The sequence below is a fragment of the Acanthochromis polyacanthus genome, chromosome 4, assembly GCF_021347895.1.
Source record: "Acanthochromis polyacanthus isolate Apoly-LR-REF ecotype Palm Island chromosome 4, KAUST_Apoly_ChrSc, whole genome shotgun sequence".
Classification (NCBI taxonomy): Eukaryota; Metazoa; Chordata; class Actinopteri; family Pomacentridae; genus Acanthochromis; species Acanthochromis polyacanthus.
The window spans coordinates 3,829,305-3,848,407 of NC_067116.1; the positions used below are offsets into that span (position 1 = coordinate 3,829,305).

The 19,103-nt window shown below is 41.3% G+C and overlaps 2 long non-coding RNA genes across 2 annotated transcripts; one reads left to right on the forward strand and one right to left on the reverse strand.

The window, feature by feature from the left end:
- Positions 1 to 15,406: 15,406 nt before the first annotated feature.
- LOC127533599 (uncharacterized) lies at positions 15,407 to 16,894 on the forward strand. The gene is made up of 2 exons (XR_007941361.1): positions 15,407 to 15,963; positions 16,392 to 16,894. It is a non-coding gene; the product is annotated as an uncharacterized LOC127533599 (long non-coding RNA).
- Positions 16,895 to 16,918: 24 nt separating this feature from the next.
- On the reverse strand, positions 16,919 to 18,524 carry LOC127533601 (uncharacterized). The gene is made up of 3 exons (XR_007941364.1): positions 17,793 to 18,524; positions 17,396 to 17,690; positions 16,919 to 17,312 (listed from the first exon to the last, which is right to left on the reverse strand). It is a non-coding gene; the product is annotated as an uncharacterized LOC127533601 (long non-coding RNA).
- Positions 18,525 to 19,103: the final 579 nt, after the last annotated feature.

Consider the following 19,103-nt stretch of genomic DNA (forward strand, 5'->3'; position numbering starts at 1 on the left):
GCTAGCAGTAAAATTCAAACAGTATGTAAGTTAGCATAACAGTATAGTGAAGGCAATGCAGAGTTGACTGGTGGAAAAAGGGAGTTGGAAGCAGAGGACTGGAGGAAGGTCAGCAGCAGCATCCCACAGTGGACATGATGGAGACTGGACCAGCTGGTGGAACATCAACCACAGATCTGAAGCATCCAGCTCTGGGACCAGGGACACTTGGAGAAATAGCACAGGGGGAAACAGAGTGAATGTACTGCAATAACGGTATACATATTAAATGTAAAGGTAGATAGAGAAGGGCTCAGTGCGTCAAGAAAAGTCCCCCAGCAGCCTACAGGCCTATAGCAGCATGACTAGAGGCATACTTCTATAGCACTTTTCATACAAAAAGTAACACAAAGTGCTTAACAAGTTAAAAACAAACAATAAAAAACAATAAAAAGACAATGGCCCACATCCCTCCCAAATCCTGCCCCACAACATACTTCCTATGAACACACACACACACACACACACACACACACACACACACACACACACACACACACACACAGAGACAGTCACACAGCCATGCACACACACACACACACACACACACTTTTATAACAGAAATAATAGTGTCTGTTGGCTGAGAGCAGAAGCACCAGAAAGAGGAAACACCATCAATGAGAGCCGCCCGCACCCGGGGCAGCAGCAGGCCCCATCAGGCCCAACAGGCCAGCTAGCTCCAGGGCCATCAGTCCCAGGCCCTGCCAAAGCCCCAGATGCAGACGGCTCCCCACTGAGGAAACACTGGAATCTAAAATAGACGTGTTAAAAATAACAGGTAAAACTAAAAATTGAAGAATAAAATAGCTACTAAAAGATAAAGAATAGTAAAATAGTAAATAGATAGTAAAATAAATACTTAAATAGTGAAATAATAATATAGTATAGAAAATAATAAAATAAATGTATAAATAAAAGCAAAACCAGGGAATAAACAGTATAAATCGAGGCATTAAGATAAAATAAAAGCATTATGTAAAAGCCAGTTTAAAAAGGTGAGTCTTGAGCCTGCATTTAAAAGTCTCCAAGTTCTCTACAGCCCTCAGGTCCTCTGGCAGGCTGTTCCACAGGCGAGGGCCGTAATGTTGAAAAGCTGCCTCGCCATGAGTCACTGTATTCACCTTGGGAATTGTTAAAAGGCCAGTGCCAGAGGACCTGAGGGTCCGTGAGGGTTCATAAGGTAAAAGTAGATCAGATAAATATGAAGGCCCAAGACCATTAATACATTTTAAAACTGTTAGAATAATTTTAAAATCTACCCTGAAGCACACAGGGAGCCAATGCAGTGATTTTAAAACTGGTGTAATGTGGTCCTGCTTTCTGGTCTTCGTCAGGACTCGTGCAGCTGAGTTCTGCAATAATTGGAGGTGAGAAATAGTTTTTTTCGGAAGATCAGAAAGCAGGGCATTACAGTAGTCCATTCTACTAGAAATAAAAGCATGCTTTAACATCTCTGTGTTTGCTAGAGAGAGAAATGGGCGGACTCTGGCTATATTCTTTAAATGGTAAAAACCTGTTTTAGTTACTTGTTTAATGTGAGGTATAAAATTAAGCTCAGAGTCAAAAATGACGCCCAGATTTTTTACAGAAACAGCAGGTTTAGAAGAAGGTTTTGATAAAAGTTTCTCTCTCTTGGCTTCAGGGCCGATAACTAAAACCTCAGTCTTATCCTGGTTGAGCTGCAAGAAATTCTCTGCCATCCAAGATTTGATGTCTAAAATACAGTTAAAAAGGGCATCGACTGGCCCTGTGTCATCAGGAGACACGGCAATGTAAAGTTGAGTGTCATCAGCGTAACTGTGAAAACTGATTCCGTGTCTCCTGATGACATCTCCAAGTGGGAGCATGTATAAGTTAAAAAGAATGGGACCTAAAATTGAGCCTTGAGGCACGCCATATTTCATTTTGTGGACATCTGATGAGCATGTATCCAAACTTACCAGAAAACTTCTGTCAGAGAGATAGGAGTAAAACCATTTTAAAACAGTCCCAGAGAGGCCGACCAGGTGTTTAAGTCTAGATAAAAGAACTGGGTGATCTACTGTGTCAAAGGCTGCACTTAAGTCCAGTAGCACCAGAACAGAAATTTTATGGGAGTCTAAATTACTCCTGAGGTCGTTAACAATTTTCAACAAAGCCGTCTCTGTGCTGTGGTTCGTCCTAAAACCTGACTGAAATTTTTCTAAAATATTGTACATATATACTACTACCATCAAAGCTAACATTAGCCACATACTACTACTACCATCAAAGCTAACATTAGCCACATACTACTACTACCATCAAAGCTAACATTAGCCACATTTTTGTCCACATACTAAACTATGATGTTTTTGTGGCTTTTTTCTGACAGTAACATTTAATAATTTTTTAAATCTTTTTTTCTGTAATTTGAGTTAAAATTTCTTATTTTTCTGCAAATATGTTCTTATTTTAAAAGAAAAATCAATATGTATATTAAGGATTGAAAAATATTTTCTGTTTTAACTTCCAAATGGTGATTAATGTTTGTTTTTAACATTTGAAGTTAAAATACCACAGATCTTTACTCTATTTAAATCAGTTGAAATAGCATATTTTGAAAGATATATCTGTTATTTTTGTATGGATTTTAAACATTACAGTAGTGCACCGTTTATTCATTTCCATGGCTCCTTTCCTGCCAGGTTTTCTGTGTTTTGGCTGTGTGTTCCAGACATTAAACTGGTCAGTGCTGCTGGTTTAAAGATCGGTCCTGATGCTGCAGCTCTAATCTGCCTCCAGCCTGTTTCCTCCACCAGCACCTCCATCAGCAGACGACCTGCCACGTGAAAAGGCCATCAGCTGCATGGAATCAGTGGTGGTGCAACGTGCCGCCTCTAAAGGTCTGCCGCTACGCTTCCCTCCCTGCTGGAATGTCAGCGGATGATCTCACAACGCAGACATTTACTATTCCACAGCTTCATTCAGCTGAGATCCAAACCAGGACCAGAGGACAAGAGGTTTGATAATGACAAAACAAACGACAACACAAAGAAAAAAACAACAACAAAAACAAGACACAAAATGACAGAAATCAGATACAAAACGACAAAAACAAAACAGAAGAAATGAGACACAAAACGACAAAAACAAAACAAGAAATGAGACAAAATGACAAAAACAAAACAGAAGAAATGAGACACAAAACGACAAAAACAAAACAGAAGAAATGAGACACAAAACGACAAAAACAAAACAGAAGAAATGAGACACAAAACGACAAAACAAAACAGAAGAAATGAGACACAAAACGACAAAAACAAAACAGAAGAAATGAGACAAAATGACAAAAACAAAACAAGAAATGAGACACAAAACGACGAAAACAAAACAGAACAAATGAGACACAAAACGACAAAAACAAAACAGAAGAAATGAGACACAAAACGACAAAAACAAAACAGAAGAAATGAGACGCAAAACGACAAAAACAAAACAGAAGAAATGAGACACAAAACGACAAAAACAAAACAAGAAATGAGACACAAAACGACAAAAACAAAACAGAACAAATGAGACACAAAACGACAAAAACAAAACAGAAGAAATGAGACACAAAACGACAAAAACAAAACAGAAGAAATGAGACGCAAAACGACAAAAACAAAACAGAAGAAATGAGACACAAAACGACAAAAACAAAACAGAAGAAATGAGACACAAAACGACAAAAACAAAACAGAAGAAATGAGACATGACGAAAACAAAACATAAAACAACAAACACAAAAAAACAACAAAAACAAAACAGAAGAAATGAGACACATAACGACAAAAATAAGACACAAAACAACAGAAACGAGACACAAAATAAAAACACAACAAAAACAAAGTACAAAATGACAAAAAATGCATAAAACAAAAACAAAACACAAAACGGAAGAAACAAGACACAAGATGACAATAACAACACATAAAATGACAAGTCAAAATGGCAATAAAAAGACACAAAACAACAGAAACAAGACACAAAATGACAAAAACAAGACAAAATAAAAACAAGACAAAATGACAATAAAAAGACACAAAAGGCAGAAAATGAGACATAAAATGACAAATGAAACAAAACGACAAAAACGAGACACAAAACGACAGAAATGTGACAGAAAATGACAAAAAAAGACACAATAAAATGAGACACGACAGAAATGTCATCAACAGGTTATGCTAACAACAACTGCATGTATTTTCTACGTGGATTGTTTGACGTTAAATGTCCTTCAGTTCTGAAATGACCCAGAACTCCCAGAGAGGATCAGCTCAGGAGGAAACCACCTGCAGATGTTTCATCAGAGCAAAGCGTGTGAAAATCTACACATGAACACGCAGCAGCCGGAGCTGCCATTGGCAGGGCAGCTCAAATGTAATTTCGTTGTATACTAAAGTGTGCAATGACAATAAATTCTCTGATTCTGATTCTGAACATGTGAAGGACGCCGGCTGTTATTCTGAGGAAACATCCGTCGGCTGTAATTAGCTGAAGGGAGAAACGCTGCGTGGCCTCCTGTTCATTAGTGCTGAATAAAATGATGAATTTCTAGCAGCAGCTCCTCTATTTATACACAACATTAGCGCATGAGCCTCGTCCTGTTTCATAACCAGCAGGTCCTTGAACAGCAGCGAGGTCTAAATCTGCCAAAGGCCAAACTCTGAGAGGATGGATGGAGCCGGAACTCTCCACTGGAGCTCTTTTTTCTGCTTTCATGTGCAGGGTGACCTCGTTCTTCCCTGAAATCCTGCAGGAGCTGATCAGACCGCTCAGAGAGTCCCAGCATCGATCCAGAGACCGGCTTCATTACAGTTTGTTCCCTCTGAGTATTAAACCTGCACCGTAAAAAGAACAAAACAATGAAAAAAACTGTGAAAACCGACAGCAAGACTGGCAGAAACATATTAAAGATAGGTGGACCAGTGGAAATAAGAGTAAATATCAGTGAAAATAACATCTGCAGTGCATTTAAATAAAGTAAAATAGTGTGATTTTACAGTCACACAGAAAATGAACAAAATACTAATGAAAAATAACAAAAATGCTTGTTTTTTGTTTTTTACAGTAGCCACATTACTACTACTACCACCAAAGCTACCGTTAGCCACATTACTACCATCAAAGCTAACTTTAGCCACATTACTACCATCAAAGCTAACTTTAGCCACATTACTACTACTACCATCAAAGTTAACGTTAGCCACATTACTACTACTACCACCAAAGCTAACATTAGCCACATTACTACTACTACCAAAAAAAGCTACCGTAAGCCACATTACTGCTACTACCACCAAAGCTACCGTGAGCCACATTACTGCTACTACCACCAAAGCTACCGTTAGCCACATTACTACTACTACCACCAAAGCTACCATTAGCCACATTACTGCTACTACCATCAAAGCTAACATTAGCCACATTACTACTACTACCACCAAAGCTACCGTTAGCCACATTACTACCATCAAAGCTAACTTTAGCCACATTACTACCATCAAAGCTAACTTTAGCCACATTACTACTACTACCACCATCAAAGCTTACATTAGTCACATTACTACCATCAAAGCTAACTTTAGCCACCTTACTACTACCACCATCAAAGCTCCCATTAGCCACATTACTACTACTACCACCAAAGCTACCGTTAGCCACATTACTGTTACTACCACCAAAGCTACCGTTAGCCACATTACTACTACCACCAAAGCTACTGTTAGCCACATTACTGCTACTACCACCAAAGCTAACATTAGCCACATTACTACTACTACCATCAAAGTTAACGTTAGCCACATTACTACTACTACCAAAAAAGCTACCGTAAGCCACATTACTGCTACTACCACCAAAGCTACCGTGAGCCACATTACTGCTACTACCACCAAAGCTACCGTTAGCCACATTACTACTACTACCACCAAAGCTACCATTAGCCACATTACTGCTACTACCATCAAAGCTAACATTAGCAACATTACTACTACTACCACCAAAGCTAACATTAGCCACATTACTACTACTACCACCAAAGCTAATTTTAGCCACATTACTACTACTACCACCAAAGCTACCGTTAGCCACATTACTACTACTACCATCAAAGCTAACATTAGCCACATTACTGTTACTACCACCAAAGCTAACATTAGCCACATTACTACTACTACTACCACCAAAGCTACCGTTAGCCACATTACTACTACTACCATCAAAGCTACCGTTAGCCACATTACTACTACTACCACCAAAGTTACCATTAGCCACATTACTACTACTACTACCACCAAAGCTACCGTTAGCCACATTACTACTACTACCACCAAAGCTAACATTAGCCACATTACTACTACTACCACCAAAGCTAACATTAGCCACATTACTACTACTACCATCAAAGCTAACATTAGCCACATTACTACTACTACCATCAAAGCCAACAGTAGCCACATTACTACTACTACCATCAAAGCTACCGTTAGCCACATTACTACTACTACCACCAAAGCTAACATTAGCCACATTACTACTACTACCACCAAAGCTAACATTAGCCACATTACTACTACTACCATCAAAGCTAACATTAGCCACATTACTACTACTACCACCAAAGCTACCGTTAGCCACATTACTACTACTACCACCAAAGCTAACATTAGCCACATTACTACTACTACCATCAAAGCTAACATTAGCCACATTACTACTACTACCATCAAAGCTACCGTTAGCCACATTACTACTACTACCACCGAAGCTAACATTAGCCACATTACTGCTACTACCATCAAAGCTAACATTAGCCACATTACTACTACCACCATCAAAGTTAACATTAGCCACATTACTGCTACTACCCTCAAAGCTAACGTTAGCCACATTACTATTACTACCCTCAAAGCTAACGTTAGCCACATTACCATTACTACCACTTAAGGGATTTTTCGAGACAGGAAGCAGAAATAGTCAGAAAACTGCCTGAAATGAGCAGCTGTGGCAGGATGATTCCTCCTCCTGACAAAAACTAAAACAGCAAACTGACATTTTGCCAAAAGCAAAGAATCTGTCAGAGGTTCCTTTAATTACATCAGTTTTCTGTTAACTGATTAACAATCTGAAGGAGGATTTCTGCTGTGGACTTGGAGGACATTATTAAGGACAACCTGAGTTTATCTGCAGCTCAGCTGGTCTTCAGATATATGACTCTGACCTTTACAGCCTCACCAGAAATGATCGCTGCTTGGAAATAAAGTGACACCGCTACCCGCTGCAGGAGATAGTCCAGTTCAGAAATATTTTATGAGGGTTCAGTCATCTGTGCAGAACTTATGTTTGGCATCCAGACATCTGAGCTCATCGCTGCAGAACAACACAAACGGTGAAGTGACGACAATAAAATCCTCCAAACAGAATCCATTCACAATCTACATTTCTACAATTTCATTTATCAGACGCTTTTGTCCAAAGCGACGTACAACACAAGCAAGAATTCAGACATAAGGAACCAGAAGCAGCTATTCTGAACCCAAACAGTTGAAGAACCAAGAGGTGAAGACATGAAACCTCCGATCCAAGCATGAGACACAAATACACAACAGACAATTGTTAATTTATGTTAAAATCTGGATTTTAAAAATAGTAAAGAAAGCTGCCAGATAAGACAAATGTTTTCAGAATGTGTCTTTAAATATTTTGGTTCAGAACACCACAAAGCTTCCTCCATGACTGTAAAATCTGGTTTAATTTCTGTTCTAAACTGTTTCAGTGCCTGTCGCTTTAAATGGGCTGCTACTGGCCCCGCCCCCTTCAGGAAGAAGACTCTCTCTGTCTGACAGATGAATGAGACTTTACATCTTCTAATTTTCTCTCTGAGGATCATTTTCCAGTAAATCTGTGTGAATGTTTTTAACGGCTGTGTTTGTTGTCAGATGACGCTATGAAATCAGTATTTAAATGAAGCTACTGCTGGTTAGCATGTTAGTATGTTAGCATGTGGTCTGGATGAGTGTCTCTGTTTCATCCTTGTTCTGCTGTCTGACAACAGAAACATCTGGAAATGAGAGCAGCTTTATTGTAGTTCAGCTAAATTAAAATGTAGTTTAATGAGCAAAGCGAGCAGGAGAGAAGCTAACAGATGCTAACAGAAGGAAACATGAAAACACCAAAGCTAACATTAGCAACATTACTGCTGCTATCACTACCATTGAAGCAAGCTAATGATAACCACATTACTGCTGCTATTACTTCTACTGCCTCCACCATGCTTCACATCATGATGCTGCCACCACCGTGCTTCAGTGAGGATTGTGTGTTTGTGATGATGTTCAATGTTTGACATCCAAACGTTGCATCATGTCTGATGAACAAATTGCTTATCACAAGATGTGGGTCAGTTTGGAGAGTTTCTGGCCAAATTTGGAATAATTATGGACAAGATTTCAGATATTTTGGACATTTGTTTGAGTAATTTCATCAGTTTAACAGACAGACACATCTGAGTTATCAAATGGTAGTATTTATATAGTGCTTTACATGATACATCACATTCACCCATTCACACACTGATGGTGGAAGCTGCCATGCAAGTTGCTAACCACAACCCACCAGGAGCAATTATTCAGTGTCTTGCTCAGGGACACCTCAACATGAGCTCAACGGGCCAAGGATTGAACCAGCAACCTTCCAGTCACAAGACGGCCACTCTACCCACTGAGCTATGCTGCCCCTGGTGTGGATTTCTGGTTCTGGTAAAAAACTGACATCAGATCAGTTTAAATCCATCCGTCTAAACATTGATTGAAATTTGGACAATTTTTTCAGTAATTCTGGGGAACTACTGAGCCAATTAGATTTTTTTTTTGGGGGGGGGGCATTTCTTTAACTTTGGACATCTTTTGTCATTTGAAACAGTTTTAGAGCCACTTATTGAGACATACTGAGAAATTTTAGACAGTTTTTGTGTACCGTACTTTTGGTAAACTGACACCACTGACACTGACTCTGGTTTATGTTCTAACATGCATTGAATGAGGCTGAAAACCACAGAAAGCAGATATAAGGTTATGAAAAGGACACGACATAAATGGAAGATAAGAGACAAAATGACAAAAATAAGAACAAAAACCACACAAACGAGATAAAATAGAGACATGAAACAAACAAACAAAAAGAGACAAAATAATGAGACAAGCAACACGACGGAGACAACAAATTCCAAAAAATGTGACAGAAAACAATAAAAACCCAATCAAAAATCAGTTTTACATCCATCCAGGTGTCTCAGTCTGAACACTGAATCTGCATTTTGTTCATTTTCTCTCGAACCAACTTTAAGCGTCAGTATTAGGAGGACTGATCAGTGTTGGAGGTTTCAGTCAAAATCAAAATGTCATTAAAGTCTAAAGACAGAGACTCACAGATATAGTTGTATTTCTGTGTATTTTTGTGTATTTCTGTGTATTTTTGTTGTATTTCTGTGTATTTCTGTGTATTTTTTTGTATTTCTTTGTATTTTTTTGTATTTCTTTGTATTTCTGTGTATTTCTGTTGTCCATCCATCCATCCTCTATACACCGCTTTATCCTCACTAGGGTCATGGGGGGTGCTGGAGTCTATCCCAGCTGACTCGGGTGAAGGCAGGGGACACCCTGGACAGGTCACCAGTCTGTCACAGGGCTACATATACAGACACACAATCACACTCACATTCACACCTACGGTCAATTTAGAGTAACCAATTAACCTCAGCATGTTTTTGGACTGTGGGAGGAAGCCGGAGTACCCGGAGAAAACCCACGCATGCACAGGGAGAACATGCAAACTCCATGCAGAAAGATCCCAGGGCGGGATTTGAACCGGGATCTTCTTGCTGCAAGGTGAAAGTGCTAACCACTACGCAACTGTGCAGCCCGTATTTCTGTTGTATTTCTGTGTACTTTTGTTGTATTTTTGTTGTATTTCTGTATATTTCTGTTGTATTTCTGTGTATTTCTGTGTATTTTTGTTGTCTTCCTTTTATTTCTTTGTATTTCTGTGTATTTCTATCCTCTGTCTCGTCTCTGACTCAGCTGATCTCCGTTCAGTAATCATCCAGCTGTTCTTCATCCACTAATCATCCTCCTCAGTAGAAAAGTTTCTGATATGTTTCTTTAAATGTTTTTTGTAGCACGTTGAGAGTTTATATGTAAAGCGCATTATAAATTAAAGGCATAATTATTATTAATGTTAAAAGCTCCAGTGTCTCTGCTACTTCTTGTTCAGACGCCCTTTGTAGTGTTCACAGTGAAGCTTTCCAATCCTTTCCACATTTGTTTTCATGCTAGAAATCTAGATTCTTCTCGTTTCCATGTGTAGTTTACAGAGTCTACCTCCTGGGTTAAAATCATTTATTTGCTCATTTCATTCCCCATCTAGCCTAGCCGCGCTAGACAACCCACGGCAACGAATTTAATTCTCTGCCAGGGTGGGTCTAGTTACCCTCCATAAGGCTGGATTCTCCTAAAACTGGCCGGACCAATCACCATGAAGTGTAGAGTCAGAAGGCGGGCGTAACTAAGTGACGACAGAGGCGTGACGATTCTGACAGAAACAACCGACGCACAACAAACAGTTATCTTTGGACTCGGCTTTGGCCACAGCCCTTAAAGATTTGAAGCTAAAATTCAACTTGAAAGATAAACAAAGGACGGCACTGAAGTGTTTCATTGAGAAGAAAGACGTATTTGGACTTATGCCGACGGGATATGGCAAATCCTTAATATACCAGTTGGCTCCGCTGGTTGGGAAGCTAATGGGACTTAGCCACAATCCGCCGGTGCTCTAGGAACTACGTCAGCCTATTCGTTGCGCTGATTGGTTGTATACCTACCCAATTGCTGCAGAGTGATTTGAAAGACAACCTTTTAGCCCGCCTCCCTCCCTGTCGAGGGTTCCTAGACCCTTGTGCCGTCAGAACATGGGTGTAGCGCGGCTAGGCTATTCCCCATCCCCTTTTTCTTTACATTTCAGTGCTTTGGGACATGAAATAAACAAAAATCTCATAAACCATAGTTCAAATGTCTGGAATCACGTGGAAATGCCCTTATTTTTGAAAGAAAATCCATTTTGTTCAATGAAGATCACATTAAATGAATGATAAATCCAGTGTAGACATTGTTAATGTGGTAAATGACTATTGTAGCTGTAAACAGCTGATTTTTAATGGAATATCTCCATAGGGGTACAGAGGAACATTTCCAGCAACCATCACTCCTGTCTTCTAATGCTACATTGTGTTAGCTAATGGTGTTGAAAGGCTCATTGATGATAATCAGAACAAGTCTGAGGTCTTCTGGTTTGGTGGTAATGAGGGGAACGTTAAAACATGAGGCAGGTGGTTTTATTATTGTGGCTCAAATGTCCTCATCGATGCAAGTTTGATCAGCTTCCTCCTTTCTCTTTCTGACAACAGAACATGTAAAATGTTGTCTATTAATCAGATTTCTGCAGAGAGTCAAAGTGATGACCTACATCTGCTGAAGAATGAAGGCTGAGGACAGAAATGTGTCAGCGTGTGATTATTTCTTATTTACCGGCACATTTGTGACTGCAGGAGTCCAACAGACTGAGAGGAAGCGGTGGATTATTCCTCTGTTCTCAGGTTTGTTTCCTCGTGTTTGACCCCAGGTAACCTGCTCTGGATTCAATAACGCTGAACGCTGCTAACTGGGGCAGCCTGACATTAACTCAGCAGACGTAGTTTCTGACCTGAAGCTGACCGCTGCGATGACGTCTTTGTCTTCTGACCGATCAGAGCTGGGAGGACATTTAGAGAGTCAGAGGAGACGTAGAGGTTCAACAGACAAAGAACCTGAGTCAGATGCTTCCTGCTGCTGCAGTTCTGTTCAATAGAGTTTACATTTTTAGTGGAATTTACCAAAAAGACTTCAATGTCAACATGTAAACAAACGAATAAAAATATACAACATAAAACCAGTGATTCCATCAGGAGAAGAACCTTCAGGTCCATCATTGGTCCTGTTGGTCTCCATCAGTCTGAACATCTGAAGTTTCTCCTTCTTCTTCTTAATAAGCTGTTCAACTCTGTCAGGTTCCTCAGAGATCCTGAACAACAGAACTTTTCTAGTTCTCAGCTGGATGGAGGTCTGGACTCTGACTCCTCCAGAACTTCCTCCTTGTTGTCTTCAAACATCTCTGAGGATCTTTGTCTACTTCTACTCATCGTCTGGATGGAAAACTGATCTTCTCCACGTCTCATCAGGTTCTCCAGGATTTCATTTCAACTCTACCTTTACCAGCCTTCCAGGACCTGCTGCTGAGGAACATCATGATGCTGCCTCCACCGTGCTTCATCATGATGCTGCCTCCACCATGCTTCATCATGATGCTGCCTCCACCGTGCTTCATCATGATGCTGCCTCCACTGTGTTTCACATCATGATGCTGCCTCCACCGTGCTTCATCATGATGCTGCCTCCACCATGTTTCATCATGATGCTGCCTCCATCATGCTTCATCATGATGCTGCCTCCACCATGCTTCATCATGATGCTGCCTCCACCATTCTTCACATCATGATGCTGCCTCCACCGTGTTTCACATCATGATGCTGCCTCCACCGTGCTTCATCATGATGCTGCCTCCACCATGTTTCATCATGATGCTGCCTCCACCATGCTTCATCATGATGCTGCCTCCACCGTGCTTCATCATGATGCTGCCTCCACCATGCTTCATCATGATGCTGCCTCCACCGTGTTTCATCATGCTGCTGCCTCCACCGTGCTTCATCATGATGCTGCCTCCACCGTGCTTCATCATGATGCTGCCTCCACCGTGCTTCATCATGATGCTGCCTCCACCATGCTTCATCATGATGCTGCCTCCACCATGCTTCATCATGATGCTGCCTCCACCATGCTTCATCATGATGCTGCCTCCACCATGTTTCATCATGATGCTGCCTCCACCATGCTTCATATCATGATGCTGCCTCCACCATGCTTCATCATGATGCTGCCTCCACCATGCTTCATCATGATGCTGCCTCCACCATGCTTCATCATGATGCTGCCTCCACCATGTTTCATCATGATGCTGCCTCCACCATGCTTCATATCATGATGCTGCCTCCACCATGCTTCACATCATGATGCTGCCTCCACCATGTTTCATCATGATGCTGCCTCCACCGTGCTTCATCATGATGCTGCCTCCACCATGCTTCACATCATGATGCTGCCTCCACCATGTTTCATCATGATGCTGCCTCCACCGTGCTTCACATCATGATGCTGCCTCCACCATGCTTCATCATGATGCTGCCTCCACCATGTTTCATCATGATGCTGCCTCCACCATGCTTCATATCATGATGCTGCCTCCACCATGCTTCACATCATGATGCTGCCTCCACCATGTTTCATCATGATGCTGCCTCCACCGTGCTTCACATCATGATGCTGCCTCCACCGTGTTTCACATCATGATGCTGCCTCCACCATGCTTCATATCATGATGCTGCCTCCACCATGCTTCACATCATGATGCTGCCTCCACCGTGCTTCACATCATGATGCTGCCTCCACCATGCTTCATATCATGATGCTGCCTCCACCATGCTTCATATCATGATGCTGCCTCCACCATGCTTCATCATGATGCTGCCTCCACCATGCTTCATCATGATGCTGCCTCCACCATGCTTCATATCATGGTCTTTCTCTTTGTCTCCATAAAGCTTTGACTGGTGATGAGTTAAAAGTATCTTGGTGGCTTCCCTCAGTCTCATTCAGGAACTTGGAGAAGTTCTCATATCGTCCTGACTGATGTTCTTCAACAAGCTTTTGGTTCTTGATGGTGACAAACACCAACAAAGTGTCATGAGTTGCTGTTCTTTACTCTGTAGATAAACTGCAAGAAACTAGCATCTGAATCATAGCAGGGAACTTTTGTAGAAACGTGGAAAGTAGATGCATAATTTTTACTGAAATTAGAACATCGGTTTAGATCAGGGGTGTCCACCATGAGGCCCGTGGTCCAAAAGTGGTCCTCCAGAGGGTCCAATCCGGCCCTCAAAGTGTAAAAATTACAGAGAAGACATTAACTGCAGATTGTAAATTAGTAAAACTATAAATTTAAAATCATTTCTAGAACATGACAAGTTGTTTGGATCAGAAAGTAAAATAGTAGATTGTTGTTGTCGTTTTGTGTCTCATTTTTGTTGTTTTTTGTCTGACTTTTGTCATTTCTTTCATGTTTTGTGCTTTTGTTTCCTTTTTGTCTCGCTTGTGTTTTTTTTGTCTTTTTCTTGTTTTGTTTATCATTTTTGTCATTTTATTTTTCTCACTTCTGTTTGTCTCTTTTTTGTCGTTTGTCTCTTGCTTTTGTCATTTTTAAAATCATTTGTGCTGTTTTGTCTTGTTTTTCTCATTTGTCCATTTTTCTGTTGCCTTGTAATTTTTGTCTAATTTTTTGCCTTTTGTTTTGTTTCTCATTTCTTGTCATTTTGTGTCTTTTTTAAAATAATTTTTTCCCTCTTTTTGTCTGATTTTTGTGGTTTGAATCACAAAGTAAAATCCTATCATTCAGTTCCAGATCGCTGGGACTAAAAGTTTTGTGGCTTTTTTTTGCGGATAAACTGTGATCTGGAAGTTGTAATGTGGAAATGATGAACTGAGGATGAATGCTGATGGAACTGAACTCATGCTTGATAAACTTCAGCTTGTTCATGATGTTTAGTAAAAAGATAATTCCTTAAATGTGAACATTTCTGCACTAGGAGATGTGGTTATTTAGAGGTTATGATGCTGTGTTTCTACTGGTTTTACTGGTTTCACTGCTGGGCTGGATGTGGAACCTGGACTAAGATGAGTTTGACTCCCCTGGTTTAAAGGGACAATGATAAATTAAAAGTTGATGGAATCCAGTAAACTGCCGTCACCGAAGCACAAAGATTAGTGAGATTTCTTTCAAACTCTCCTTAAATCTACTTTTTCCACTTTTGTTTGCTTCAGCAGCGTGATAGAATTCCTGAAATTCAGCTCTGGCTCTGGTTTCTGGTTTCTGGTTTTTGTCACCCAAAGCTTTCCTTCACCTCATCTGGACCTTTCTGAAACGTTTCTGGAGCCGGTGACCAGCCTTCTGTCTCTGAAATAAAACTTCCTGCAGTGTGAAACAGTAAAAGTCCTCCACAGATTGTAGGACAGCAGATGGTGACATCCCGTTCTGGTGTTGTGTAACAGAAGTGATTATTCTTAGATCCACCTGAGTTCCTTTTTTAAAAACACTGTTAATAAAGCTGTGGACTGTGGCCGACGCTGACTGAAGGAAGAAGCTCAGAACAACAACAGGAGGAGGAAACATCTGCTCAGAGGGTCATGGAGGGGTTTCCTGCACATGGAGGATGAATCAGAAAAATCCTGCTCCCTCCAATGAACGTTTATACATCACTTCATTTATTCAACCAGGAGATGAAGATTCGATTTTGCAAATTTAAAGTTTGAAAATGTGGGGGAAAAAAATTATTTTCACAGTGAAACTTCTGGGGTCTGTTTCATGAAGCAGGTTTTACAAACTCTGAGTTTCTTCCACAACTCTGAGTTGATCTACTCTGAGATAGAAAACTCTGAGTTTTCAGTTTCACAACGTCTGATTTGAGTTGGTTTAATCAACTCGGAGTAGTTTGACCGGGAGTTAAGCGCGTGCAACACAACTCTGAAAAGACAGCATCAATGGAGCTCCGATTCGACGAGTCACCATGGAAACGGGGAAGCGAAAGGCTGCGTTTTTGAAATGGAAGTTTTTAACGCGCTCATATGGCGAGTTTGAACACGTTTTTAGAAAGAAGTGCAACACCGCTGCAGCTGTAAAAGAGAGAGAGACGGCGTGGAGAACAGCCCGGATCAATGCGTAAGTTTAAATGTAGTCCTTTGTAATCGTAATAATATTACAGGGAATAACTGTCTGAATGGTAGAATATTAAGTTATTTCATTTAGGGGAAATCCTGCAGGGCAGCAGCTTAAGATGGAATATAAAAACATTGTTCAAACAGGTCAGACCTCGGCATTATCTCATGGAGGTACTTCATGTTGATCATGTTTTACATTGTAAAGTAGCCTAAATATTAAGTGACTGTTTGACTGTGCAGTTGTTTTATCCACACACAGCCTAAATGTCTGCATCCATATCATGTCCTGTTAAATAATTAAGACTATTTTATATCTTTTTTTGTCTTTTGGCCCCTTCACATCACAGACCTTGTAACTGTAAGTAGGCAACACTCCACAGATTTCTCCAAATGGTAGTTTAAGTTTACTGAAACATGTCACTGATCTAGGATGAAGAGGATGAAACTGTGTCTGCTGCCTTTACAGAGGGGGATCCAGAAAGGCATACAGAGGATGTTACTGATAGTTCTCTTCTCATTCACATTTTAGGTGGAATATAGAGTGTGACATTTAGCCTACACTGAAGTGTTGCACATTCTCATCCTTTTTAACAGAGCATGGCTGGACAGCAGCAGGATGGTTCCTCAGCTTCCACTGCACAGACTGACACAGTGAGATGGATGTTCAGGAAACACCAGAGCTTCATTCTGTGGAATTCATGTGCAACTGTATAATTGAATGTCCTCTATGTATTCCCAGTTATCAGTAAAACAGATTTACAAACTGCATTTGCTGAGAAAAATCCAAAAAACAGATTAGGAGGGCAGATCTGGAAATTGAAATACTGGAGCACAAGTTAGAGGTGGTGATGGTCACAGGTGAATTATGTTAACTACTGGAACATGAACTGAACTATCTTTTATTTGTAGGAAATAAAGAAGAGCAAATGAAATGTGTATCATGTCTTTATTTGCTGTGGCGGTGATGATGGTGACTTAAACTCTAAAGTGATTCTTGCATACGGTGTCTCTGACTGCTCTGCTGTCCTGGATAGCTGCAGGTGGATGGGCTCATCATCTGGGTCTTCAGTTTGTAGGGCAGGGTGTTGCTCTCCTCTAATAGTGGTAATATTATGAAGAACAACACATGCCACAGTAATATCACAGGCCCTCTCAGGGGTCACCCTGAGGAGACGTAGGCTCTGGAAACGGGCTTTCAGCAGGCCTATGGTCATCTCCACCCGGGCTCTGGTCCTGCAGTGAGTCCGGTTGAAGTTCTGTTGGGGGCCTGGTTCAGGGTCAGGGTATGAGGTCATCAGCCTGGGTTGTCATGGTAACCCCTGTCACCCAGCAGAAGGCCATCAAACTCTCCTGTAATGTATAGTGGATACATCAGAGCATATTAAAGGAGGGAGACAAGAGAATTCTATTGTGAAAGTCTTTATGCTGCTGACCACGCTGCAGTCTGTTGCTCAGGTTAGACTCTCCATAAATCCTGGAGTCATGAACAGACCCAGACCACGTGGCCTCCACATTAGAAATGATGTATGCAGCATCACATATGATCTGGACAGTGCAGAGAATGACAGATGTTGAACTATGATGCAGTCTTTAACATTTAGAAACAGTAGTCAGTCTACCTGTAGCCTACCTGCACATTGATGCTGTGAATGGACTTCCTGTTCATGATGTGAGGGAGCTGTGATGGGGATGTGTGTGCATCTATGCAGCCAATCACACTGGGAAATCCTAAAAGAAATTAAAATGACTAATCCCAGTCTGAGGCTGCAGGACAATGTCATTAACACAATATGATTTAAAATGAATTTAACAGATCTCTACATCATTCACCTGTAATCCTGTGGATCCTCCTTGATGTTCTGACAGGTTTATGTCCAGGAAAACCACAATGATGAGTTAAAGTCGTTTCAGAGCCAGGAAAACTTTTCTGACTGTCCTCCATACAGTTGTCTTACTCTGCATCTCTGACATCATATAAAAACTTTCATTTGCAAAGAACCGCAGCGCAACACACAATATCTGCTGGATGTGAGAGCATGACTGGTTGGTAATGTAAATGTAAGGACGGATTAGGTTGTTTATGTAGATTACGGACTTGAAACGATTACGAAACGGTACCGCTCAAACCGATAATTGTCCGGAAATGCGAGAACATTTATGCTCGGTCTGATAACAATCTACCGACGAATATTTAATGATCTGTGCAGTAATGCTGCTCCTTTATCCACTGGATCGTTAATAAAAGCTGTTCTACGCCAAAACTCGCTCGCTTACTGACTGAATGAATGAGGAAATGAAACAGCGTGTGGCTGAAAGAGGGCGGAGACAGAGAGAAACTGGAGGTTTTCTCAGATAAACCTGCTGGTGACCAGGTTAGAGTCATAGAGTCTGTTACTGCGGTAACTGACCGAGAGTTGAAGTTACCCCTCTTTGTGAAACAGGCTAGAGTTACCCCTCTGTCTCAGGGTTAAGTTACCTCGCTTTGTGAAACGGAAAACTCTGAGTTTCCCTCATTTCAGGGTTAAGAAACTCAGAGTTTTCAATAAACCTGCTTCGTGAAACAGGCCCCAGGTGGTGGTTCCCATTAGGGATGTGCGGACTAGTCGTTTAATCGTTTAACCGCCTACTCATTTATTAAACGGTTAGTATTTACTAGTCGGTTAAACGCTAGTGTGCCCCCCCCCGACCGGGCGCCGCCATGCAGCTCTACGCTCGGCCGTGCGCCGCACGCTCGTCCCGTCTGGGCTACCTGGTTGATCCTGCCAGTAGCATATGCTTGTCTCTTTTTTCAACCCCCGCTATCCCCCTCATCATTAGCGGTGTTCTGACCACTCCAGCTACACCCACCACGTCCCTTCCTGCCACCCCGAAGCAAAGCATCGGCTCCACTATGTGCTGCTTGTGGACTGTCATGGCGCACCGACCCGCTGCCGTTACGCACAGACGCAGCGGCACTTTCTGTCTCAGTGGATGACTGAACATCTTCATCAGAGGGTGAATATTCCTCTTCAGAATATGAGTAAGCCATTACTTGACAAAGTACTTTGTCAGCGTTGAGCAGACCTCTCGGTACGGTGAGTTTTCTCGCTCTAAAATGTGCCGTCTTGCGCTCTGATACGCTCCGATGGCGAGTCTCGTCTC